The sequence below is a fragment of the Armigeres subalbatus genome, chromosome 1, assembly GCF_024139115.2.
Source record: "Armigeres subalbatus isolate Guangzhou_Male chromosome 1, GZ_Asu_2, whole genome shotgun sequence".
Classification (NCBI taxonomy): domain Eukaryota; kingdom Metazoa; phylum Arthropoda; class Insecta; order Diptera; family Culicidae; genus Armigeres; species Armigeres subalbatus.
Window position 1 is genome coordinate 213,772,010 of NC_085139.1, and position 21,833 is coordinate 213,793,842.

General features: G+C 39.4%; 1 protein-coding gene across 3 annotated transcripts in view; it reads left to right on the forward strand.

Moving 5' to 3' along the window:
• The window catches only part of LOC134205756 (cadherin-86C), a 768,251-nt gene that overhangs the window by 168,213 nt on the left and 578,205 nt on the right, over positions 1–21,833 (forward strand). The gene's annotated exons all lie outside the window — the stretch shown is intronic.

Consider the following 21,833-nt stretch of genomic DNA (forward strand, 5'->3'; position numbering starts at 1 on the left):
GTAAAAAGTGAGAAGTGATTAGTGAGACGTCTCATTTCTCACTTCGCACTACTCTTTCTTCACAGTGAGAAGTGAGAAACGAGAAGTTAGAAGTGAGTCGTCTCATTTCTCATTCGCACTACTTACTTTTCACAGTGGAAGTGGGAAAAAAGTAGTGAGAATTAAGACGTCTCAATTTTCACGCCTCATTTCTCAATTTTCAAATGACCCATTTGGCCAAATGTCCTGCTCGACCAAAATGATATGTTCGGCCAAATGACTTTCGGTCAGATGGGTAATGGCGTAATGGTTTGTTCGGCCTATTGGCATTCGGCCAAATGGCTTTCGGCCTAACGACCATTGTCCCTTTGATTTATATTCAGTTGATTTTATTTGGGGGCCCTCCTTAGCCGTGCGGTAAGATGCGCGGCTACAAAGCAAGACCATGCTGAGGGTAGCTGAGTTCGATTCCCGCTGCCGGACTAGGCAATTTCCGGATTGGAAATTGTCTCGACTTCTCTGGGCATAAAAGTATCATCGTGTTAGCCTCATGATATACAAATGCAAAAATAGTAACTTGGCTTAAAACCCTCGCAGTTAATAACTGTGGACGTGCTTAATGAACACTAAGCTGCAAGGCGGCTCTGTCCTAGTGTAGGGATGTAATGCCGATAAGAAGATGATTTTATTTATTTAATTGCAATTTGTAACTTACTGTATCAACAGCTATGGTCAACACGCGAACAAATGGCACCAAAAACTTCGCTTTTGCTGGAGAGCGATTTGTTTTTAATTTTTGTTATAAGCCTAGACATAGCCTACTTTCCATTTCAATGACCAAAAGGTTTTTTTTTATCATATCTCATGCTCCGTAATGGTGCCCTTTATGTTACGAAGGATTTACCCCTGAAGCAAGTCAAGTTGCTTCAGGAAGTGTAGGGAACGGGATGTACTAGTTATTCATAACAGGTACAGCAAAACTTCACAAGAACGGCCTTATTCGTACTAACTACTCAGGGAATAGAAGGTCGAGAAGAGCCACCGTTGCTAACTAAAGCGTGAACCAGATACCTGGGACTCCCACAATATCCGCGGCGATAGTCTGTACGTATTTAGTGTTCAATTTTCAATTTTTTAATTTATAAGGAAATGATAGAAAGAAAGCAAAGATTTGGAACGGTTTGAACAGGACGCATCAGGAATATCCGAAATAATGACATGATAACAAAGCGCTTAATTTCGAGAAATCAGACCCTAGATGCTATGCTATATGTACTGATTTCAGTGAGCGTTCAAAGTGGGTGATTCATGATATGATCCTCTCCTAATCGATTTAGAGAGCACAAAAAAAAATGAAAAAGGAAAAGAATTCGAAGAAATCAAACGATTTGGGGCATGATTGGAAATGTTGAAATGTTAAATAAGGAATAAAGAGGAAAAGAATAGCAAATTATAACAACATATATAGGCTTCTCTGTTAGCTTCCACAGGACTTGATCTCCGATTGATTGATTGATTGATCAACATCAGTGGTCGACAATATTGTGTTATTGTTTTGACATATTATGTTTTGGAATTTACGCATTTCTGTTAATGTGGTTTTGATTTACGCGGTACACTTAAATTGGTTTTTACGCGGGGAAACGTTCCGCGTAAATCCCAGAGTTCTGTGTACTTTCTCCAGCGTAAAAACCGATTCTAGTGAACTGAAAATTTCAACCAAAAGTCAAACAAATTTATAAATGGCAGCGAAAATTAAAACAGGTTTAATTTTCAGAACAGTCAATGTAGTTTTGCTAGTGGCGATAATTGATATCTTGAAATTTGCTACATTTCACCATATTCTGTTGAACCAATTTTAGACGAAAACATGAGCTCTTTTATACCAGAACAGTAGTAATCGCATTAAATAAGTGGTTTCTAAGATTGTGTACGTATGTTGACCCTAAGTTTGGAAGTTTGATAAGTTTTTTTCCTGTTTTTTTCTGTTTTTGAGAAGACAACAATTGCGTTGGTTTTGCGATGAATATTTTTACGTTGCATTTTCCATGAGTGGTTGTAGGACAAAAGGTCAAAGGTCAAAAAGTCGAAAGACAAAAGGTCGAAGGTCGAAAGGTCGAATGGACAAAAGGTCAAAGGGTCAATAGGTCGAAGGGTCAAAAGGTCGAGATAAAAAATCTGAGTTGGAAGGTTGAACGACAAAAGGTCGAAGATCAAAAGATCGAAGGTTCAAAAGGTCAAAAGGGACAAAGGTTAAAATCTGAGTCAAAAGGTTGAAGGACAAAAGGTCGCAGGCCAAAAGGTCGCAGGCCAAAAAAATCAAAAGGACGAAATAAAAAATCTGAGTCGAAAGGTCGAGAGTAAAATCGTCGAAGGACAAAAGGTCGAAAGAACAAAAGATAGAAATCACGGATGTAGGACAAAGAATCGAAGGTCAAAAAGTCGAAGATCAAAAACATTAAGGTCAAAAGGTTTTTTTCTTCTAAGCGAATTATAAAACTGTTGTAATATTATATACTTAAAAATGAAGAACTTCTATGCTAAAGACAGAAGACTCAGTAATTTAAAAAATATCAAAAATTAATAAAAATTCAATTTGATTTTTTTTTTAAATTAAACGATTATAAATATTGAAAATAGGTTCCACAAAATCAATAATTTTGAAAATATCAGGAAATTTACCCTATTTCGAAGTCTTGCAATTGAACTTTAAATAAATCGACTTTATTTATTTATGTATTGATTGTTTTTTCTTACATTTGATATCAATCCTTATCACGTCATTTATTACATAAGATCTTGAATTTGTTATTTATATTGATTCTATCCATACTGAACACTATTAAACTGGCTTTACATACTTGAAAAATAAGAATAAAAAGCGGTATAATACGAAAATCTTTTTTTAAACATTTTCATAGTTGAAAGATTTAAAATATTTTAAAAACTAAGGAAACTTGAATAAAAAGTTGATTTTAGTTGCTCACTTTTCATCCTCATCATTGCGTTGAACTTTGGACACTGCGGATTGTTGGAATAAAACTTTTTTTTTTTTTTTTTTGACTAATTTTATTTGCTAATTATCTAATACATGCATTCATCTCTTAGACTAGGTGTTCCGTGTTTTCTTAACACTATCATCCTTATTTGCTATGTTACTTTTTAGTTATTATTAATACATTTCAATTGCCTCTGGCAGTTAGAATTTTTCCTCTGGTTGAATTGAGCCATGTAGGAATTACAATGTTTTCAACTTAAACTAAACTTAACCTATTTTATACTAAGGGTACAAGGAGTTAATCGTTGCAATAGAAGATTGCAACGATTTTTGTCTAAAATTGGAAATTATTTTGTTGGACATTTGTTGCAATGTCTCAATATTAGAAATTCTATGAAGTTCATTGGTACTATACCACGGAGGCAACTTCAGAATCATTTTCAAAATTTTATTTTGAATCCTCTGGACTGCCTTCTTTCTGGTATTGCAGCAACTAGTCCATATTGGCACAGCATACAACATGGCAGGTCTAAAAATTTGTTTGTAAATCAAAAGTTTGTTCTTAAGGCAAAGTTTTGATTTTCTGTTTATAAGTGGATATAGACACTTAATATATTTGTTACATTTGGCTTGAAGGCCTTCAATGTGATTTTTAAAAGTTAATTTTTGATCTAGCAGAAGTCCTAAATATTTAGCTTTGCTAGACCAATTAATTGGAACCCCATTCATAGTGACAATATGTCTGCTAGAAGGTTTCAAATAAGAAGCTATCGGCTTATGTGGAAAAATTATAAGCTGAGTTTTGGAAGCATTCGGGGAAATTTTCCATTTTTGCAAGTAAGTGGAGAAAATATCCAAACTTTTTTGCAATCTACTACAAATGACACGAAGGCTTCGCCCTTTGGCCCTTCGCCCCGTGTCATCTGCAAACAAAGATTTTTGACACCCTGGTGGTAAATCAGGTAAGTCAGAAGTAAAAATGTTATACAATATCGGCCCCAGTATGCTGCCTTGGGGGACACCAGCCCTTACAGGTAATCTATCAGATTTAGTATTCTGATAGTTTACCTGCAGTGAGCGATCTGATAAATAATTTTGGATCAGTTTAATGATGTACAGAGGAAAATTTAAATTCATCAATTTTGCAATCAAACCTTCATGCCAAACACTGTCAAATGCTTTCTCTTTATCAAGAAGAGCAACTCCAGTCGAATATCCTTCAGATTTGTTGAGCCGAATTAAATTCGTTACTCTTAATAACTGATGGGTGGTTGAATGCCCATGGCGAAAACCAAATTTCTCATCAGCAAAAATAGAATTGTCATTAATATGAACCATCATTCTATTTAAAATAATCTTTTCAAACAGTTTGCTTATTGAAGAAAGCAAACCGATTGGGCGATAACTAGAAGCCTCAGCTGGATTTTTGTCCGGCTTCAAAATTGGAACAACTTTGGCATTTTTCCATTTATCTGGAAAGTATGCCAATTGAAAACATTTGTTAAATAAATTAACCAAAAAGGATAAAGAGCTCTCAGGAAGTTTTTTGATAAGTATGTAGAAAATACCATCATCACCCGGGGCTTTCATATTTTTAAATTTTCTAGTAATAGATCTCACTTCATCCAAATTGATTCCCAACGAAGGGTCAAAAACATTCTCTTGATTGAGAATGTCTTCGAAGCTCCGTGTAACCTGATCCTCAATTGGACTAGTGAGACCTAGACTAAAATTATGGGCACTCTCGAACTGCTGAGCAAGTTTTTGAGCCTTTTCGCCATTTGTTGATAAAATTTTATTTCCCTCTTTAAGCGCTGGAATTGGCTTTTGAGGTTTTTAAGAATTTTTGTTAATTTCCAAAAGGGTTTCGAACTGGGATCCAACTTCGAGACATTATTCTCAAAGTTGGTATTTCTCAGAATAGCGAAACGTTTTTTAATTTAATTTTGCAAATCTCGCCAAATAACTTTCAACGCGGGATCGCGAGTTCTTTGGTATTGCCTTCTTCTCACATTTTAAGACGGATCAGTAGCTGAAGATCGTCGTCAATAATAATGGAGTTGAATTTAACTTCGCATTTCAGGAATTGTAATGCCTCTGGCTTCGACAATTAAATTTGTCAAAGATACGAGAGCATTATCAATATCACTTTTGGTATCGAGAGGAATATCAACATCAAAATTCCTATCGATATACGTTTTATATAAATCCCAATCAGCTCTATGATAATTAAAAGTAGAGCTGATTGGATTATAAATGGCTTCTTGTGAGATTTCAAATGTCACAGGAAGGTGATCAGAGTCAAAGTCAGCATGAGTTACCAATTGGCCACACAGCTGACTTGAATCCGTTAAAACTAAATCAATTGTAGAAGGATTTCGACTAGAAGAAAAACAAGTTGGTCCATTGGGATATTGAATAGTATAATATCCCGCAGAACAATCTTCAAATAAAATTTTACCATTGGAATTGCTTTGAGCATTATTCCATGAACGGTGTTTGACATTGAAGTAATCAATTATGAAAAAATTGGATTGTTGCGAGGGTCATTTTTCACTTCATTTTCTTTCAGTGAGACGTAAAAATTAGAAGGGAGAAGTGGCAAGTGTTGAATTGGCAGACATCTTACTTCTCAATATTCATTTTTTTACTTTTCATTTTTCACTTCTCATTACTCACTTTTCATTTCTCACTTCTTGTTTTTCAACGGCATTCCCAAGTAACACCAAACAACCCTTTCGGCCAAACTACTCTTTCGGCCAAACGACTCTTTCGGCCAAATGACCCTTCCCTAATTTTTAGATGACAGAGTTTTGATCATTTCAGATTGCGTTTTCCAAAATGAACACCTTTTATAATGTCTAATACTTCCAAGATCCAAGCTTAGAAAGTTAGGCCATTTGCTGCAGCTCCTTGAACCAACTCAACCATATCCAAATACTACACACCTCAAATTAAACGGTGTGATCGGACCCACCTTCCCAGAATTTACCGACGCGCTGCATCACATCTCAACAACCACTCATCATCATTCCATAAATTAACCTCATCGGAGCACTATTCTGCTCCCTACACTTGACCCATACGGATGGATGGGAGCCGTTGCTACGCAGTTCAAGAACACTCGCTCATTATAATTTTCCCAACCAGCAGCAGCCGCTCCACCACTACTGCTCCTCTGCCATCCGGCCGTCAATGATGCGGTTCGGATTCATAATTTTTCCCGCTCCGGTGATCGTCTCCTCGGACTAAGAATGGGGTTATTTACAAGATTTATTAGACAATCTACACCTTCGGATGGCCCTTTAATAGCGCGCACCATCACCACCAGCACTGATTTGAGCCCTCGAGAGGGTACATGACCCCTTTTTTTTCTTACTCGAGGCAAAGGCTTGTTCGAAAATTCTTCGACTGCGATGTGCTGATCTGGCATCGAGATTGTTGTTTTTGCTCGAGCTTAATCGGAATCAATTCACCTTCCAGGGCAAGGGGTATTTGCTGGTGAAACGTCAACATCTGTTAAAATTGCTAAGGAAAGTGCAACACGAAATTCTACAAATCCCTAATCTTTTTTTGAAATTGATGGGCTGACATGTTACAAACTTTTATTCTTTCGGAAGGATGTTTCAATCGAATCGAACTATCAAATCTACAAGATTCTAACTCAAACGATTCGACCCCTTCAACGATGATACCAATGATACCCTCGGATGATACTGACGCTGGTGATGATGATGATGATGATGATTTATCGGAGATAAGTGCAGCGGGCCCTCCTTAGCCGTGAGGTAAGACGCGCGGCTACAAAGCAAGACCATGCTGAGGGTGGCTGGGTTCGATTCCCGGTGCCGGTCTAGGCAATTTTCGGATTGGAAATTGTCTCGACTTCCCTGGGCATAAAAGTATCATCGTGTTAGCCTCATGATATACGAATGCAAAAATGGTAAACTGGCTTAGAAACCTCGCAGTTAATAACTGTGGAAGTGCTTAATGAACACCAAGCTACGAGGCGGCTCTGTCCCAGTGTGGGGATGTAATGCCAATAAGAAGAAGAAGAAGAAGAAGAAGTGCAGCGCGCGCGATTCGAACGATTTTCCTCGGCACTCGACGCGCAATTTATGTACCGTGGAAAATCGATAGCGACGCGCCGCACCGCGCAACTTGAAACCCCCGAAGGTTGATTTATCAGCACCAGCAATCGACAACCGCAAGCGATGGCGATTAGAGCGGAGCGAATCTTAGATTTCGGGCTATCCTACCAGTACTTGGCGACGACAATCGTGGGATTCTATCCCTCTTGAAACATGAGAGCCATCCCAGCCAGGCCCGGAAAAAGCCACTTTACAAATGCCACTAGGGCAGTGCTATAACGAAAAGAAGTGCCTGTCAACTGTCGTCTTCCTGTAATATGGGCACGGGAGCATCCAGATGACTATATATAGCAAGTAGCATCCCTGCATTTGAAATGTCACTCCCGTTTGAGGAACTACTGCGAGCGCGCGCTGCGACCGCGCATTCCTGTCACGTAAACTAGGTTAGCAGTTGCAGATCGGCGATGACACCGCGCGCTACACTGCACTGTGGAGAACTACCGTTCCTTTCCATTATCGTACATTTATCTGCGCTTCTTTTGGAGGGGCCCTCGAGGACGTTGATCGAAGGAGGTAGGGCGGGAGCAACCGCGCGAACATCTTCAGAATGAAACGGACTGGATAGATAGGAAGATAACGGAAACTCTCGGCAGTGTGGAGGTGACCACGCGGAAAGCGAGGAGAGACGGCTCAGAACTGGTTCTACCGCGATGCCAAGTCATGCAAAAAACTTCAACCTCTTTACAGGCGAATGCCACCTCAACGGCGGAGACTGCATGCGATGACGAATCACATTTGTCATGTGGTTTGTTTCGCGATCGAAGAAATGTAAGGCACATGTGAGCCGGAATTCGTGCGTTCTGTTTTCACTGCGCTCACACAGGAAATAGCACTGGAAAGCGTTGCGGAAGAAAATCCGCAAAATAATTGACACGATGGCCAATCGATATAAATCAAAAACCGTAAACGCGCACGGTTTGTTTGGGACACAGTGAAAATTGAGAAAGGAAATTACCTTCAAAATTAAATTGAAAATGAAATATTATAGTTTGGTTGATTGTATTGCTAGTATTGCAGTCCTCAGATTTTTGCATCTAAAAGTATAATTTCGGCTAAATTAATATTGAAAACGATTTTTCAACAAGAATTCCAAGAATTCCACAATAGTGATGTTCACAACTCTGTGCCATATTAAATATTCTGATCCATTCTTTGAATCCATATGACATCCAAATCATATACATATTCATATTAATTCCTAAAATTTACTTGGAAAATCCAGCTTGAGTGCTTGATTCCAATTTCAAGTGTTTAACTTCAGTCGTCGACTGAGTCGTACAGACTACCACTTAACCGATTCAATACGGATGAGTCATATATGACCCAGACATAAATCAGCTGTCGAAATCGGTTTTAAGAGATAGAGCCTAGCTTTCTTCAGCAAAAATATTCAAAATTTACTGTTATAGCCAGGAAAAAATATTGAACAGGTCAGGATATGGGCACTAGGATGATCCAGAGCAGCGGTTCTCAACCTTTTTCTGGAGAGGTACCCCTTTGAGCTTTTACATTCATTGAGGTACCCCCTATTTTTTCGCTGTAAATGAAAATAAGCATAACACATAAGTCCTGAAAAACGGTCCGGAAAAGTAACGGGATATATTGTATCCCGCGTAAAAACCGACTTCAGTGTACTTTAAAAGTTGTCTGAAATTTTCGCTGTTCGCCAATTCAAATTAGGTTTATGCATACTTTGAGGACTTTTGGAAGCTTGCGATGCTCTTAAAAAGAGGCCTCCGAGCCTTTTGAAAGTAGGCTTCGGCGGCTCTTGAAAGGATGCTTCCGAATCTCTTGAAGGGAGGCTTTCGAATCTTTTGAAAAGAGGTTTCCGAGGCTTTTAGAAGAAGGCTTCTGAGCATTTTTCAAGGACACTTGAAAGAAGGATTACGAGCATCTCAAAAGGAGGTTCGGAGCCACTTGAAGGGATGCTTCCGAGCTTCTTGAAAGGAGGCTTTCAGTCTCTTAGAATGATGCTTTCGAATCGAATCTAAGTCTTGAAAGAGGCCTCCGAGCCTCTTGAAAGGAAGCTTCCGCGTTTCTTAAAAAGAAGTTTCCCATCTTCTTGAAAGGAGTTTTCTGAGTCTCTTGAAAGGAGGCTTCCAAGCCGCTTGAAACAGGCTTCATAGCCTTTTGGAAGAAAGCTTCCGCGTTTCTTAAAAAGAGGTTTCCGAGTCTCTTGAAAGGAGGCTTATGAGCCATTTGACAGGAGGCATCCGAGCCTGTTGAAAGGAGGGTTTGGAACATCTCAAAAGAAAGCTTACGAGCTGCTTCAAAGGAGGTTTCCAAACCTCTTATAACCAGTGTTGGTAAAAAATCAAAATCTCAAAATTCTTGATCGAGTCAAATAAATCGTAATATAAAATGCACCAAACTTAACACCTGAGTTTAATCATCCAGCTTTTGTTTGGTTCTTTTTTGTCAAAAACAGTGAATTGTCGTTTGTCGCATTGAATAATGGATACTCTTGCGTGTGTAAACAATAAATTGCCTACACATTGATTTTAAAATCTTTTTGGAGCGAAATCATTTTTTGACAAATGAGTGAAACGATGCGTACTTGCTTTAAAAAACTCTGACGTGATGCATTCCTTCTATTTCTAATTTGCTCGAGGAGAAGGGTTCGATAATTAAGATTTGTGAATGATTTTACCAACACTCTGCTTGCATCGAAGCTATTTAGCTTCTCGGAAAAAGTCGTCATGCCTCTCAAATTAAAAACCAACTATCAACACTGAAAATAAGCCTATTAAATAATAGTTGTTGTGGCAGAATATAATAGGTTTTAATTTAATAATCGTCATGCATATCATGTACAATGCAAAGTTTTGGAACAAGAAGTTACACAATTATCAAAACTTGATAAAAAAAAGTGTTTATGGAAGTGAAATTGTAGTACATCCGCCATTACGGATTGTACCCCAGGTTGAGAACCGCTGATCTAGAGCATCAAAACTATCCTATCCTGATTTTGATGATCTTAGGAATAAACACCATATTTTACAATATTCTGGTTAAATGCTCGAATCAGAAATGCATGCGTTATGATAAAATCCATCAACTGTCCAGCGATATAATAGATCTATTTAAATATCTAAGACATTCCAATGTCCAATGACAGTCCTTGAAGTCATATCTCAATCTTCAAATCGATCAACAAGAATATCTATGATGTCCCCAATATTTTTATGAGTTGGAATAGCTCCACTGTACTTCGTAACACTATTATAGACATATTATAGAATTCTTTGAACATCTACGACACTCTGTCCATGAGTTCAGATCTTAATATCCAAATCAATCAACATGAAGATCTTCCATGTCCCCACTTGGTTATGAGTTGGAGTAGCTCCACGATTCTCCATTACATCATTATACACATAATAAAGAATTCGTTGAACATCTACGACACTTCAAAATGGCTTCGAGCTCAGATCCTATTATTCAAATCGATCAACAAGTAGATCTACAATGTCTCCACTATTTGTATGAGTTGGAATAGCTCTACTAGAGTTTGTTACACCATTGATTATAGACACACTGCAGAGTTCATTCATTATCTACGACACTCCAAACTGTTCTTGAGTACAGATCCTAAGGTTCAAATCAATCAACAAATCGAACAAATTAATCAACAAGAAAATCTAGGATATCCAAACTATTTTTAGGACTTGGAATAGCTTCACGGGACTTCGTTACACCATTATAGATAAATTACAGAATATTTGAATTCAAGAATGGTTTGGGGTACCGTCAATATTCTGGGAATATTGTATTTTGTAACACACTAACACACAAGCTCGGAACCTATGAATCACTCTGTTGACCTCCAATATGGGAACTCAAGGATAGTTCGGAGTCCCGTTTATGTTTTGGTAACACTCTGCGATTTACTAAAAATAGTATAATTATGCCTCAAGTCGCAACTTCAAATTAGGATTGAGGCCCATAAAACGCTTTGTTGTCTATGTAAATCATCAAGATCTGAACTCAAGGAAGATCTGGAAGCCCTAGAAAATCTCGAACAAAAATTTTCGCTCGATATTTCAACTTTTTTATGGTTTGCAAACGTTTTTGAAGCGTATGTCCAAAATCTATGTTGAAATAAGATAAAGAATCCGTATCAAATCGATTAAAAACTAATTTCAATAAAAATGACAATAGGGCTATGCACTAATTCGCCCATGGCGTTGATTTCTGTCAAATCACGAAAATCGATGTTTTTTTTTAAATAAATAAGATAAACTTTCTTCCAAGATTTTAAGATTTGATTTGTTTTTGCCTTTCGCATGTACGCTGCTTGTTTCTCAATTAGTAACAACAACTGTAGTGTGACTTACTAAAGGTCTGAGTTATGCTCAACGCGTCGTATTTGGAACTTCTTTGTAACACAAAAAGCGCAAGAGGTGGAGTCTATTTGCAACATCTTGCGGCTACGATGAAAATAAAAACACAAAAATCAACCGGGAATCGAACCATGGACCTTGAGATTTATAACCTTCTACTATAACCATCACACCATCAATTCTATTTAGAGATTCTGCTACAAGTGCACTACATAAACAACAAAGTCATTTGTAACTTCATTGTACCTTATACGGAACATGCAGGGGACTGTCAAAAAGAAAATACTGCTCAGTTGAGTTCAAAGTGTTTTGCAACATATCAGAAACATTGTCGTAACAGCAATGAACCGAAGTGTTATCAATTCTGCAACTTATCTGTTTTGTTTCTGATATGAAACACATTGAATTCCAAATCACCCAAGAAGTCAGATACGTGGCATATTGCGACGCCACTTAAACGGAAATGAAACATCGTGTGTTTCTGAAACTGGAAAGTGGCTTTAATGTGACTCGATGTATTGCCAGTGTCTTCAATGCAATTTATTAGGAACAACCAGCTATTTGAAAGATGTTGCGCGTGCTGCTTGGATAGTAAGTATACGTAAAGGCTAAAGGATCACTTCTAACCTAAGGCGAGATCCATAGTATTATATACCAATCGACTCAGCTCGACGAATTGAGGTGAAGGCTCTTTGCGTGCGTTTTTTTGCCTTTCTCGTATACTAAGTATACGTAAAGGCTATATGTTCACTCCAAAAACAAACTTTTTATAGAAGGCCCGGAGACCCATAGTGTTATATACTAATCGACTCAGCTCGACGAATTGAGGTGATGTCTGTGTGTGTATGTGTGTGTGTATGTGTGCACCAAAAGAGCAAAAAGTTTAGCTCACTTTTTTTGCACTTACCCTCAACCAATTTACTCGCAACAGGTTGCATTCGACGCAGTATACTGCCCCATTGTTTCCTATTGAAAATTGGCCGATTTGGACTATGGGCTTAGAAGTTATGGCCAAAATACTTTTCCTCTAAAAAAACCCGTGAAAAAGTCTAGCTCACTTTTAATGCACTTACCCTGAACGGATTCCATCACAGCAGGCTGCATTCAACGCAGTATCTTGCTCCATTGTTTCCTATTGAAAATTGGACGGATGGGCTTGGTAGTTATGGCCGAAATACTTTTCCTCATAAAAAAGCGCGTAAAAAAGTCTAGCTCATTTTTAATGCACTTACCCTAAACGGATTTCCTCACAACAGGCTGCATTTGACGCATTGTTTCCTATTGAAAACTGGATGGATCGGACAATGGGCTTGGTAGTTATGGCCAAAATACTTTTTCTCAGAATAAAGCGCGTAAAAAAATCTAGCTCACTTTTAATGCACTTACCCTGAACCGATTTCCTCGCAACAGGTTGCATTAGACGCAGAATCTTGTCTCATTATTTCCTATTGAAAATTGGCCCGATCGGACGATGGGCTTAGAAGTAATGTCCAAAATACTATTTTTTTACCGCACGAGAAAGGCATCATCACCGCTAGGTGGATTAATCTGGTTTTTTTTTTACAGTGGTTAAAGGCCATCAAAAATCTGCGCGACAGACACCTCGAGCATCCACACTATGCTCGAAGGCGAACAGGGATGGGCTCCTCTCAACCTGCTAAAAATGTGACTCCCTGATAAACCGGGTCCCTTATCCTCCTTGCCTCGATCCCCCCGGGACCACGGGATGCTGCGACTACTTCGGGGGGGCTGTGCTCATGCACTTCTTCTAAAATTCCGGCCCCTAGCTTAGGCTAGTTCGCCGACTGGCTGGCTAATCCACTGCTCCACTGCAACGTAGTCTCGATTCCTCGACGGTCATGCACCTAACTTCCTGACTCGAATCCTCCTGACTCCCCCCGGCATCGAGGGTGGTCCACCAGTTCCGGTGAAGGAAACTTCCGCACTGGTGGTGCCTCGACATCGTCCTCGGGTGCCCTACGTACCCAAATCGCTTTCTTCTTCTTTCTCCTGCAGATTGGCTGTTCGAGTGCCGAGGTCGGTCTGACGATTCCGGTTGGCAGAAAACTTCCGGTTCACCGGCGCCGCGACGACCCGAAACCAAACACTGCTCACTGCGCTGAATACTCCCCAGAATTGTTGTCACTTATTTGCTGATCTAGCCTCCATCTACGCTGCAGCTCCGACAGTATTTGCGTCACGACTCTGCTTACCGAATTCCATGTGTCTTCCTCGTGACACATTCGCTCTGCGATATTATCCGCCCTTGGGACAGGCATTTCTCTACGAGTTTCCGCAAACCGCGGACAATAGAACACCACATGCTCCGGCGTCTCTTCAACATTCTCACATTCTGGACATAGCGGGGAATTGGTGTGTCCGAACCGATGCAAATACTTCCGAAAGCATCCGTGGCCCGACAGGAACTGCGTCAGAGGCTCTTTGTGTGTAGGTATGTGTGTGTGTGTATGTGTGTGTACACAAACATTAAAGACACACTTTTTGGTATTCAGCCTTATAGCTTGCAGCAGGCTGCATTCGACGCGAAATCCTTCCTTATTTTTCGCTATTGAAAATTGGCCCAATCGGCCATTGCGTTCCGGAGTTATTGGAAAAACATTGTTTTTTCCACATTTTTCCCAAAAGTTCCCCTTGGATTTTTTTTAATCGTTTTTTTTTTAAATCTGCTGCAATGCATTCAAATGAATGCAAATAAATGTGAATTGATGGAAATAACTGAATCTATCTCCCTAAAATGCAATTTGGACATCTTTTATGACACGACGTGTGTATAGGGGACCTTTATAAAAAATGATTATCGCTCAAACTTTCACTATGTGAAAATATAGTTCTTCAGTATTAATTTCGTGACTTTAAAAAAAAAAGTCTACCGATGAACCCGGTTTTTGCTGCTTTCAGTAAAGAAATGGCAAACTCTCGATCAATGCCGCGTGCATTTGTTCGGTTTATTTACCACATGATGAATCATCCCCTACGGATGCTTTCAAACGAGTTGTCATATATTGCTACAAAAGGCTACAAACTTCCGCTAATTGTCGGCAGTGATGCTGATGCTCATCACATCATCTGGGGTGGCTCGGATATCAATCTGAGAGGCTCCAGCTTGATGGAATACTTAAGTAGTACCAAACTTAGTTTTCTTAACATAGGCAATCGCCCAACCTTTATGGTATCTAATGGAACAGAGGTGTTAGACATAACCCTTTGCTCCAATAGAATCAGCCACGAGTTGACGAATTGGCATGTGTCAGATGAGGAATCGATATATGACCATCGCTACATCTAGTTTGATCATTTGAATGTTACTTCGCAGACCTTGGGTTTTAGAAATCCTCGTTCAATAAACTGGGATCTTTACACAGAGTTGCTCTCTACCAAATTTCATGGATATCTACCTTCTATAGAAACTCCTTCCGACTTGGATGATGCAGTTGATACTACAACGTTGCACATCGTGGAAGCTTTCGAAGAAGCTTGCCCTTTGCGTTCTGTAAAAACCTCAAGAGGAACCCCTTGGTGGAATTCCGATTTGACTAAGCTAAGGAAGCAATGTAGAAGGAGTTGGAATAGACGCCATTCAGCAGGGACGGATTCTTTCAAGTTGGCTCGCAAAGCTTACAAGATCTGCTGAACGATTCGGCTGGAAAAACCTTTGTGCAAATGTTTCCAATTTGAGTGAAGCCAGTCGATTGAATAAAATTCTTGCGAGATCCAAGGATTTCCAAGTTGGTGAAATTCGCAAGCCAAATGGCGACTACACTTCTTCTGATGAAGAATCGTTAGAGCACTTATTTGATACGCACTTCCCTGGAAGTGTCGATATAACATCTTCGGATGATCCTGATGTCTACTGAATCAATTCAATGGGCACTCAACAGTTTTGCTCCCTACAAATCTCTAGGGGAGGATGGGATTTATCCCGTTCTACTCCAGAGAGGTTTTGAGCATATCAAACATGTTTTAAAAAAGCTTTTAGTATGCAGTTTTGCTACTGGGTATATTCCCATATCTTGGCGGGATGTCACTGTAAACTTCATCCCAAAAGGAGGACGTGCTTCGTATGAAGAAGTCCACCGTGACTCTTCAACACAAGGTTGTGTACGATATCGAGAAAGCATTCGCTCAAAAGCAATCGTGCTTGGGTGCTTTCTTAGATATTGAAGGTGCTTTCGACAACGTGTCTTTCGATGCAATATTGGAAGCCACACGTTGTCATGGGCTACCTAATATTATTACCAAATGGATTCACCAGATGCTTAAAAACCGACATCTCTACTCGACATTACGTCAAGCAGCGATTAGGAAATTAAGTGTCTGCGGATGCCCTCAAGGGGGAGTATTAACTCCACTTTTGTGGAATCTCGTTGCAGATACGCTATTGAGGTTACTCAATAATGGCGGTCTGGATTTGTCGACAACTATCCAACATTGATAGTGGGTTTGTGCATTACTACCTTATTCGACCTGATGCAAAACGCTCTTCAGGTAGTTGAAAGTTTGAGATAAAAGATCAGTTGACAATATCAATATTTTGCACTAAAATATCATAAGGAGATCAAGTTATGCTCTTTGTAAGAAGTGATCAATATCATGTGCCATTGCTCTTATACATAGCACATCTTGATATTCAAATGATATTTCGGTGCAAATTTTTGATATTGTTGCCTGTTATTTTATCTCTTATATCAATCAAATCTATATCATGTTTTGTTATTCTGTTCATGGCTTCTGCCCGGAAAAGTATGTGGGTCTAATTTTGGATTCAAAGCTTTCCTGGACTCTTAACATTGAGTTCAGAATCAAAAAGGCGTGTATGGCTTTCGGCCAAAGCCGACGAACCTGTGGTAAAACTTGGGGTCTTAAACCCAAATATATTAAATGGATTTACATAACAGTTGTAAGACCAATTTTGGCTTATGGATGTCTTGTGTGGTGGCAAAAGGGGGAAGTGAGGACAATTCAGTCTAAATTAGGCCATCTTCAAAGGATGTGCCTAATGGCAATGACTGGTGCGTTCACTTCAACTTCCACGGCTGCTCTCGAAGTTCTCTTCGACGTGGCCCCACTACACATACATCTCAAACAAGAAGCATTTTCTTGTACTTACCGACTATGGGTACTTGGTTTTATGGAAGATAATCCTGTAAACCGCAGTTCTACACACACTTCGTTGTTACCGCTTATGGTTAATTGGGACAAAATTTTCCTTGCTCCAAGGGATCACACACGTTAGTAGTTTTCCTTATAGGACATTTTCAACACAATTCCCCTCGCGGGATGAGGTGACATCTGGCTATTTGGAGAGAAGTATGTCGGACAGCATTGTTTGTTACACTGACGGCTCCCTCCTCGAAGGTAGAGCAAGTGCAGGCGTCTATTCGCGTGAGCTGAGATTGGAACAGTCACACTCACTGGGTACACACTGCACTGTCTTTCAAGCGGAAATATTTGTCATTATGTGTGGAGTGCAATCCGCACTGCAGAAACACATAGCAGCTATCAAAGCCCTCGCTTCGGTCAACTCAAGGTCGAAGTTAGTAATCGCATGGCGAACTCAAATAGAGGAACTGAATTCAGTTAATACATTGCACCTTATATGGGTACCTGGCCATTCTTCCATAGCAGGAAACGAATTGGCTGATGAGTTAGCTCGTAATGGAGCATCACATGACTTTATTGGTCCTGAGCCAGCTATTCCATTATCCAAGTGTTGGGTGAAGCTTTTGATCAACTCTTGGGCTGTCACTCAGCACAAATGGCATTGGAATAGTCTGGATTCATGCCATCAAACAAAATTGTACATCCGGGAGCCATCTACGGTAGTAGCAAGCTATTTAGCTAATCTGTCTAAACAGAATTGCAGTGTCTTAGTCTAGGCCTTGAAAGGTCACTGCCGACTGAACTATCACATGGCAGATATTCAACGCGTTGAATCATCTGTGTGTGATAGTTGTGAATCCGATTATGGAACTTCTTATCATCTAACATGTAACTGCCCAGTCTATGCACAATTGCGCTTCCAAATATTTGGTAAACACTTACTTGTACGCTTATGCGTTGTATGCCTTCTTCCAGGGCCCCTTTTCCAAACATTCCCTTTGTTCTCCCATCCACATTCCTTTCCTTTTTGTTCACTTCCTTTTCCGACAGGTGTGTGATGAAAAAGGCTGTGAAGGCGATGGCACAAATTTCCCAAATTGAGGTGAACGTGCCCCTGGAGCCGACGTTCTGATACCTGATACGAAAGACGTGTTTTAGTTTTAGCGTCGGCTTGAGGATATCTATATACATAAAAATGATTTATTTTAATTTGTCTGAAAGGATCTTATAATGATAACTGAAATCGAAAATGTTGATATTATTTATTGGAGCAGTTCAAATGGGATTTGAAAAAAATAGAAACAATTTTCGAATTATTTTCTGCCGCACCCTGTATATATCTTATGACCGGGTGATTTTTTAATTTTCGAACTGTAACTTTTGAGTTTAATTCTCCATATAAAACTGACCTTATAGTAATTTGGGAAACATCCTAAACTGCTAGGAATTGTAACTTTTTCCCTACTAATAGTTTGTGTTGTCTTCTTCTTCTACTTTTCCTTTTTTCTTCTTCTATGGCTCTACATTCCCACATTCAACTTAGTATTTTATTACCATCTACTTAGTTATCAATTGAAAGCTTTTCTATGACCGCCATTGATTGTATGACATTCACCAGAAAGTAATTTGCCAGAAGGCTTTTTGCCAGAATCAATTTGCCAGAATGGACCATTCCCCAGAAAGCCGTTTGCCAGAATGCACCATTTCCCAGAAAGCCATTCGCCAGAATGCACCATTCCCCAGAATTGGTCATCTCCTATTTGACATGCACGCGTTTGCCTAGTATGCGCAATAATTCATAACACCATGAACTTTTGGCACAACTGTGAACACCATCAAAGGGGGTGGGGGTCATTCAGCATGCATTTTCCATATTTTGTTGTTGTTTTTAATTTGTTTTCTAGTGAGGAATATAACACCGCACGGTCGATAATAGAATTGAAGAGACGCATTTTTTTCGAAAGCACAAAGCCGTCTTTCAAATAGGTGTTTGCCCCGATTAAGAAAATGGTGGATGTAATCCCTTTTAGAAAAAAATAGACGCTTGCTCGGATTAAGGTAATGGTGGATGTGATTCCTTCTTTCAAAATATACGTTTGAAAGGATTGATGCAATGGTGGATATGATCCCTTCTGCAAAAGAATGCACTTGCCCGGAAGAGGGCAATGGTGGATGTGATCTTTTGCGTTTGCCAGGATTAAAGCAATAATTGTGCTTGCCCGGATTAAGGCAATGAGGTATGTAGTTCCTTTATTAAAAGTAGGCGCTTGTCCAGATTAAGGCAGTGGTGGATGATATTCCTTCTTTGAAAATGTGCGTTTGCCAGAAATGAAGCAATGGTGGATATGATCCATTTTTTAAACAGAAAGCGCTTGCTCCGATTAAGGCAAGGGTAGATGTTATCCCTTCTCTAGAAGTAGGTGTTTGCCCGTGCCCGTGTTTGAATATGGCAATTGCGGATATGATTCCTTCTATAGAAGTGGACATTTTGCCTAGACTAACTTCTTCGATGAAAGCTCATAGCTGCTAGTATGAATTAAAGTGATATTGTCAAATCGTAGATATGTATGATTAAATTTTTGAAACGAAGTCTGCGTTTGAAATGGGGCGAAGAAATATGATATCCATTCGTAAACAGTAAGTTTGGTATTAGGCGAATATGAATGCTTTTTTGCCTTTCTCGTATACAAAGTATACGTAAAGGCTATAGGATCACTCCAAATCTGAACTTTTGATAGAAGGCTCGGAGACCCATAGTGTTATATACCAATCGACTCAGCTCGACGAATTGAGGTGATGTCTGTATGTGTGTATGTATGTGTGTGTGTACAAAAATGTGAGACACATTTTTTGGTACTAAGCATTATTCGATTTGCTCGCAACAAGTTGCAGTCGCGGAGTGCGGTCTAGTTGTTTCCTATTGAAAATTGGCCCGATCGGTCATTGCGTTCCAAAGGTATTGAAAAAACATTGTTTTTCTGCCAAGGACCCCCCTTGGGAAATTTTTTTTCCAAAAATTAAAAAAAAATATTTTTTTCAATGTTTGCAGCAATGCATTCAAATGACCGCAAATGCATATGAATTGATGGAAAATGCAAAATCTATTCCCCTAAAGTGCTATTTCCACCTCTCTTATGTGTTTTTTTTTATGTTTTTAATGCGCGAGAAAGGCACCACCAACGCTAGGTGGATTGATCTGGGGTTTTATAAATAGTATCCACTTTTATGAGAAAAGTCTAATATGTTAAATAATCCCATTTTTGAAAATTAATTATACCTAACATCCCTTCATTACTAAATAATGACAAATCCCTGTTATGCAAAATTACCTTCTTTCTATAATTCTTTTTCCATTCTTTATTATTGGTGGAATAATCCTAATTTCCAGTTTTACTGTTTCTGGGGAATGGTGCATTCTGGCAAATGATCTATTCTGGAGAATGGCTCTCTGTCATATGGTCCATTCTGGCGAATGGGTTTCTGGCAAAAATCATTCTGGCAAATTGACTCTGGCAAATGGTTTTCTGGCAAATGTCATACAATCCCGCTATTGCATGGGTACACGCAAAAAAATATTGCAGTCGAAACTACCGAGAATCGAAATCGTCATTTCCGGAATGGCAATTTTACTTCTTTGCTCGCAAGGCTCGCAAGGATACCTTGTCTATATACAGACTAATTTCGGAAAAAAATAATCTACCATTTTGATTCATATTGAAAAATTGACAACTATTTTCACTGTGCTTCTCGTACTCCAACAACGATGGACAGCGTCCGCAAACGGTCACCGTCGTTAATACCCTTTTGATTAAGGCCGTCTCACTATTTTCAGTTGCAATTGAAACTGAAAAAAGCAAAGTCAACAACAACAAAAACGTGGCTACTGCAGCTGTTGGTCGAACCAGTTTCCACTACACCTCGGGTTTAGTTTTAGACCTGAGTTCCCGATTTTTGTAACAAATGAACGCAAACGTGGAGCGGCAGTGACGTCGAATGGTGGTGGTGGTGATGACGATGGTGGGGGCAACACGCCCGGTACGGTTGAGACACTGCATAGCCTAACCTAACCCAACCCAAGTCGGACTCCGGAGTCGGGTCGCGGCTAAGGAAGGCGCCCACCGTGCACCGAAGAGTGCGATCGAAGCTCTCACTCATATAAAAGCCCTACCATACTGTAGCTCGGGCTCTGGAACGCGGTTTTGCTTGCTTGAATAGATGCATGACTGTGATTCAACGGAGCTGCTAAAGTTAAATCCAGCCATTGCTAAACGGTGTGTGTCGTGGGGAGTATTTGCGCTATCCACAATGACGACGACGACGACGACGACCAGATATTGGGTATTGAATTGATGAATAGAAGCAGAAACAGCAGCAACAATAACAAAAATAATAACATCAACAAATTGAAAAGGGAACAAAAGTTCGATCTGAGGTGCAGGAATTTCATTTCCAATAAATCGCTGCTAATGCTGATCGACAGCCGACGACTCCCAGGTTGCAGTTGGCGTTCGACGAGGTTCGATGAAGTTGAAATGTCGTTTGGATAATGCTTTCTAATGCATACCTATGCGGCTTAGTGGCTTGGATGCAGACCGAAACATAAATGAAGTATTAGGCCCTCTACTCGTTTATTGACTTAAAGTGAAGGCAATAAGCTGTGACAGATTATATTTGAAAACGACAAAATTATGATGTTGATTTGTGCAATTTCGGATGGTTCAAAGTTTACGGTGGCAGTGTATTTCATTTGAAGGTAGTTCACTTTTATCACGGTATAAGATTGGTAAAAAATGAATATTGAGAACGATTTTAAATAACGAATTTTTTTTCAAGCTAATTCAAATCTCTTGTCTGGGTGGGATATTATAAAGAAATATTTTAAATGGAATGATTTCATGCGAAATACTTATCAGGTATTTTTTCATCTTGAATTCATCTTTCTATGGTGCAGGGGTCATGCTTTCTACTTTAATAATTGAATGAAAATCTAATTCGATCGGAATTATTCACCCTTGATCAATCTCAACTGAAGGCGAAAAACGACTCCTGTCCGGTCAATTAGACATTACCTGTGCATTCTGTGTGGCAGCACAAATTACCCTCATCAAATTACATAACTTCTTTTTGTTATAGCCTCAACTGATCCTACTACCTTTGTTGCTTCTGTCATCCTTTATTCTCCAATCTCGACATCCCAATCACCATCAGTACAAAAAGAAGGTCTCCACATGCAAAAAAAGC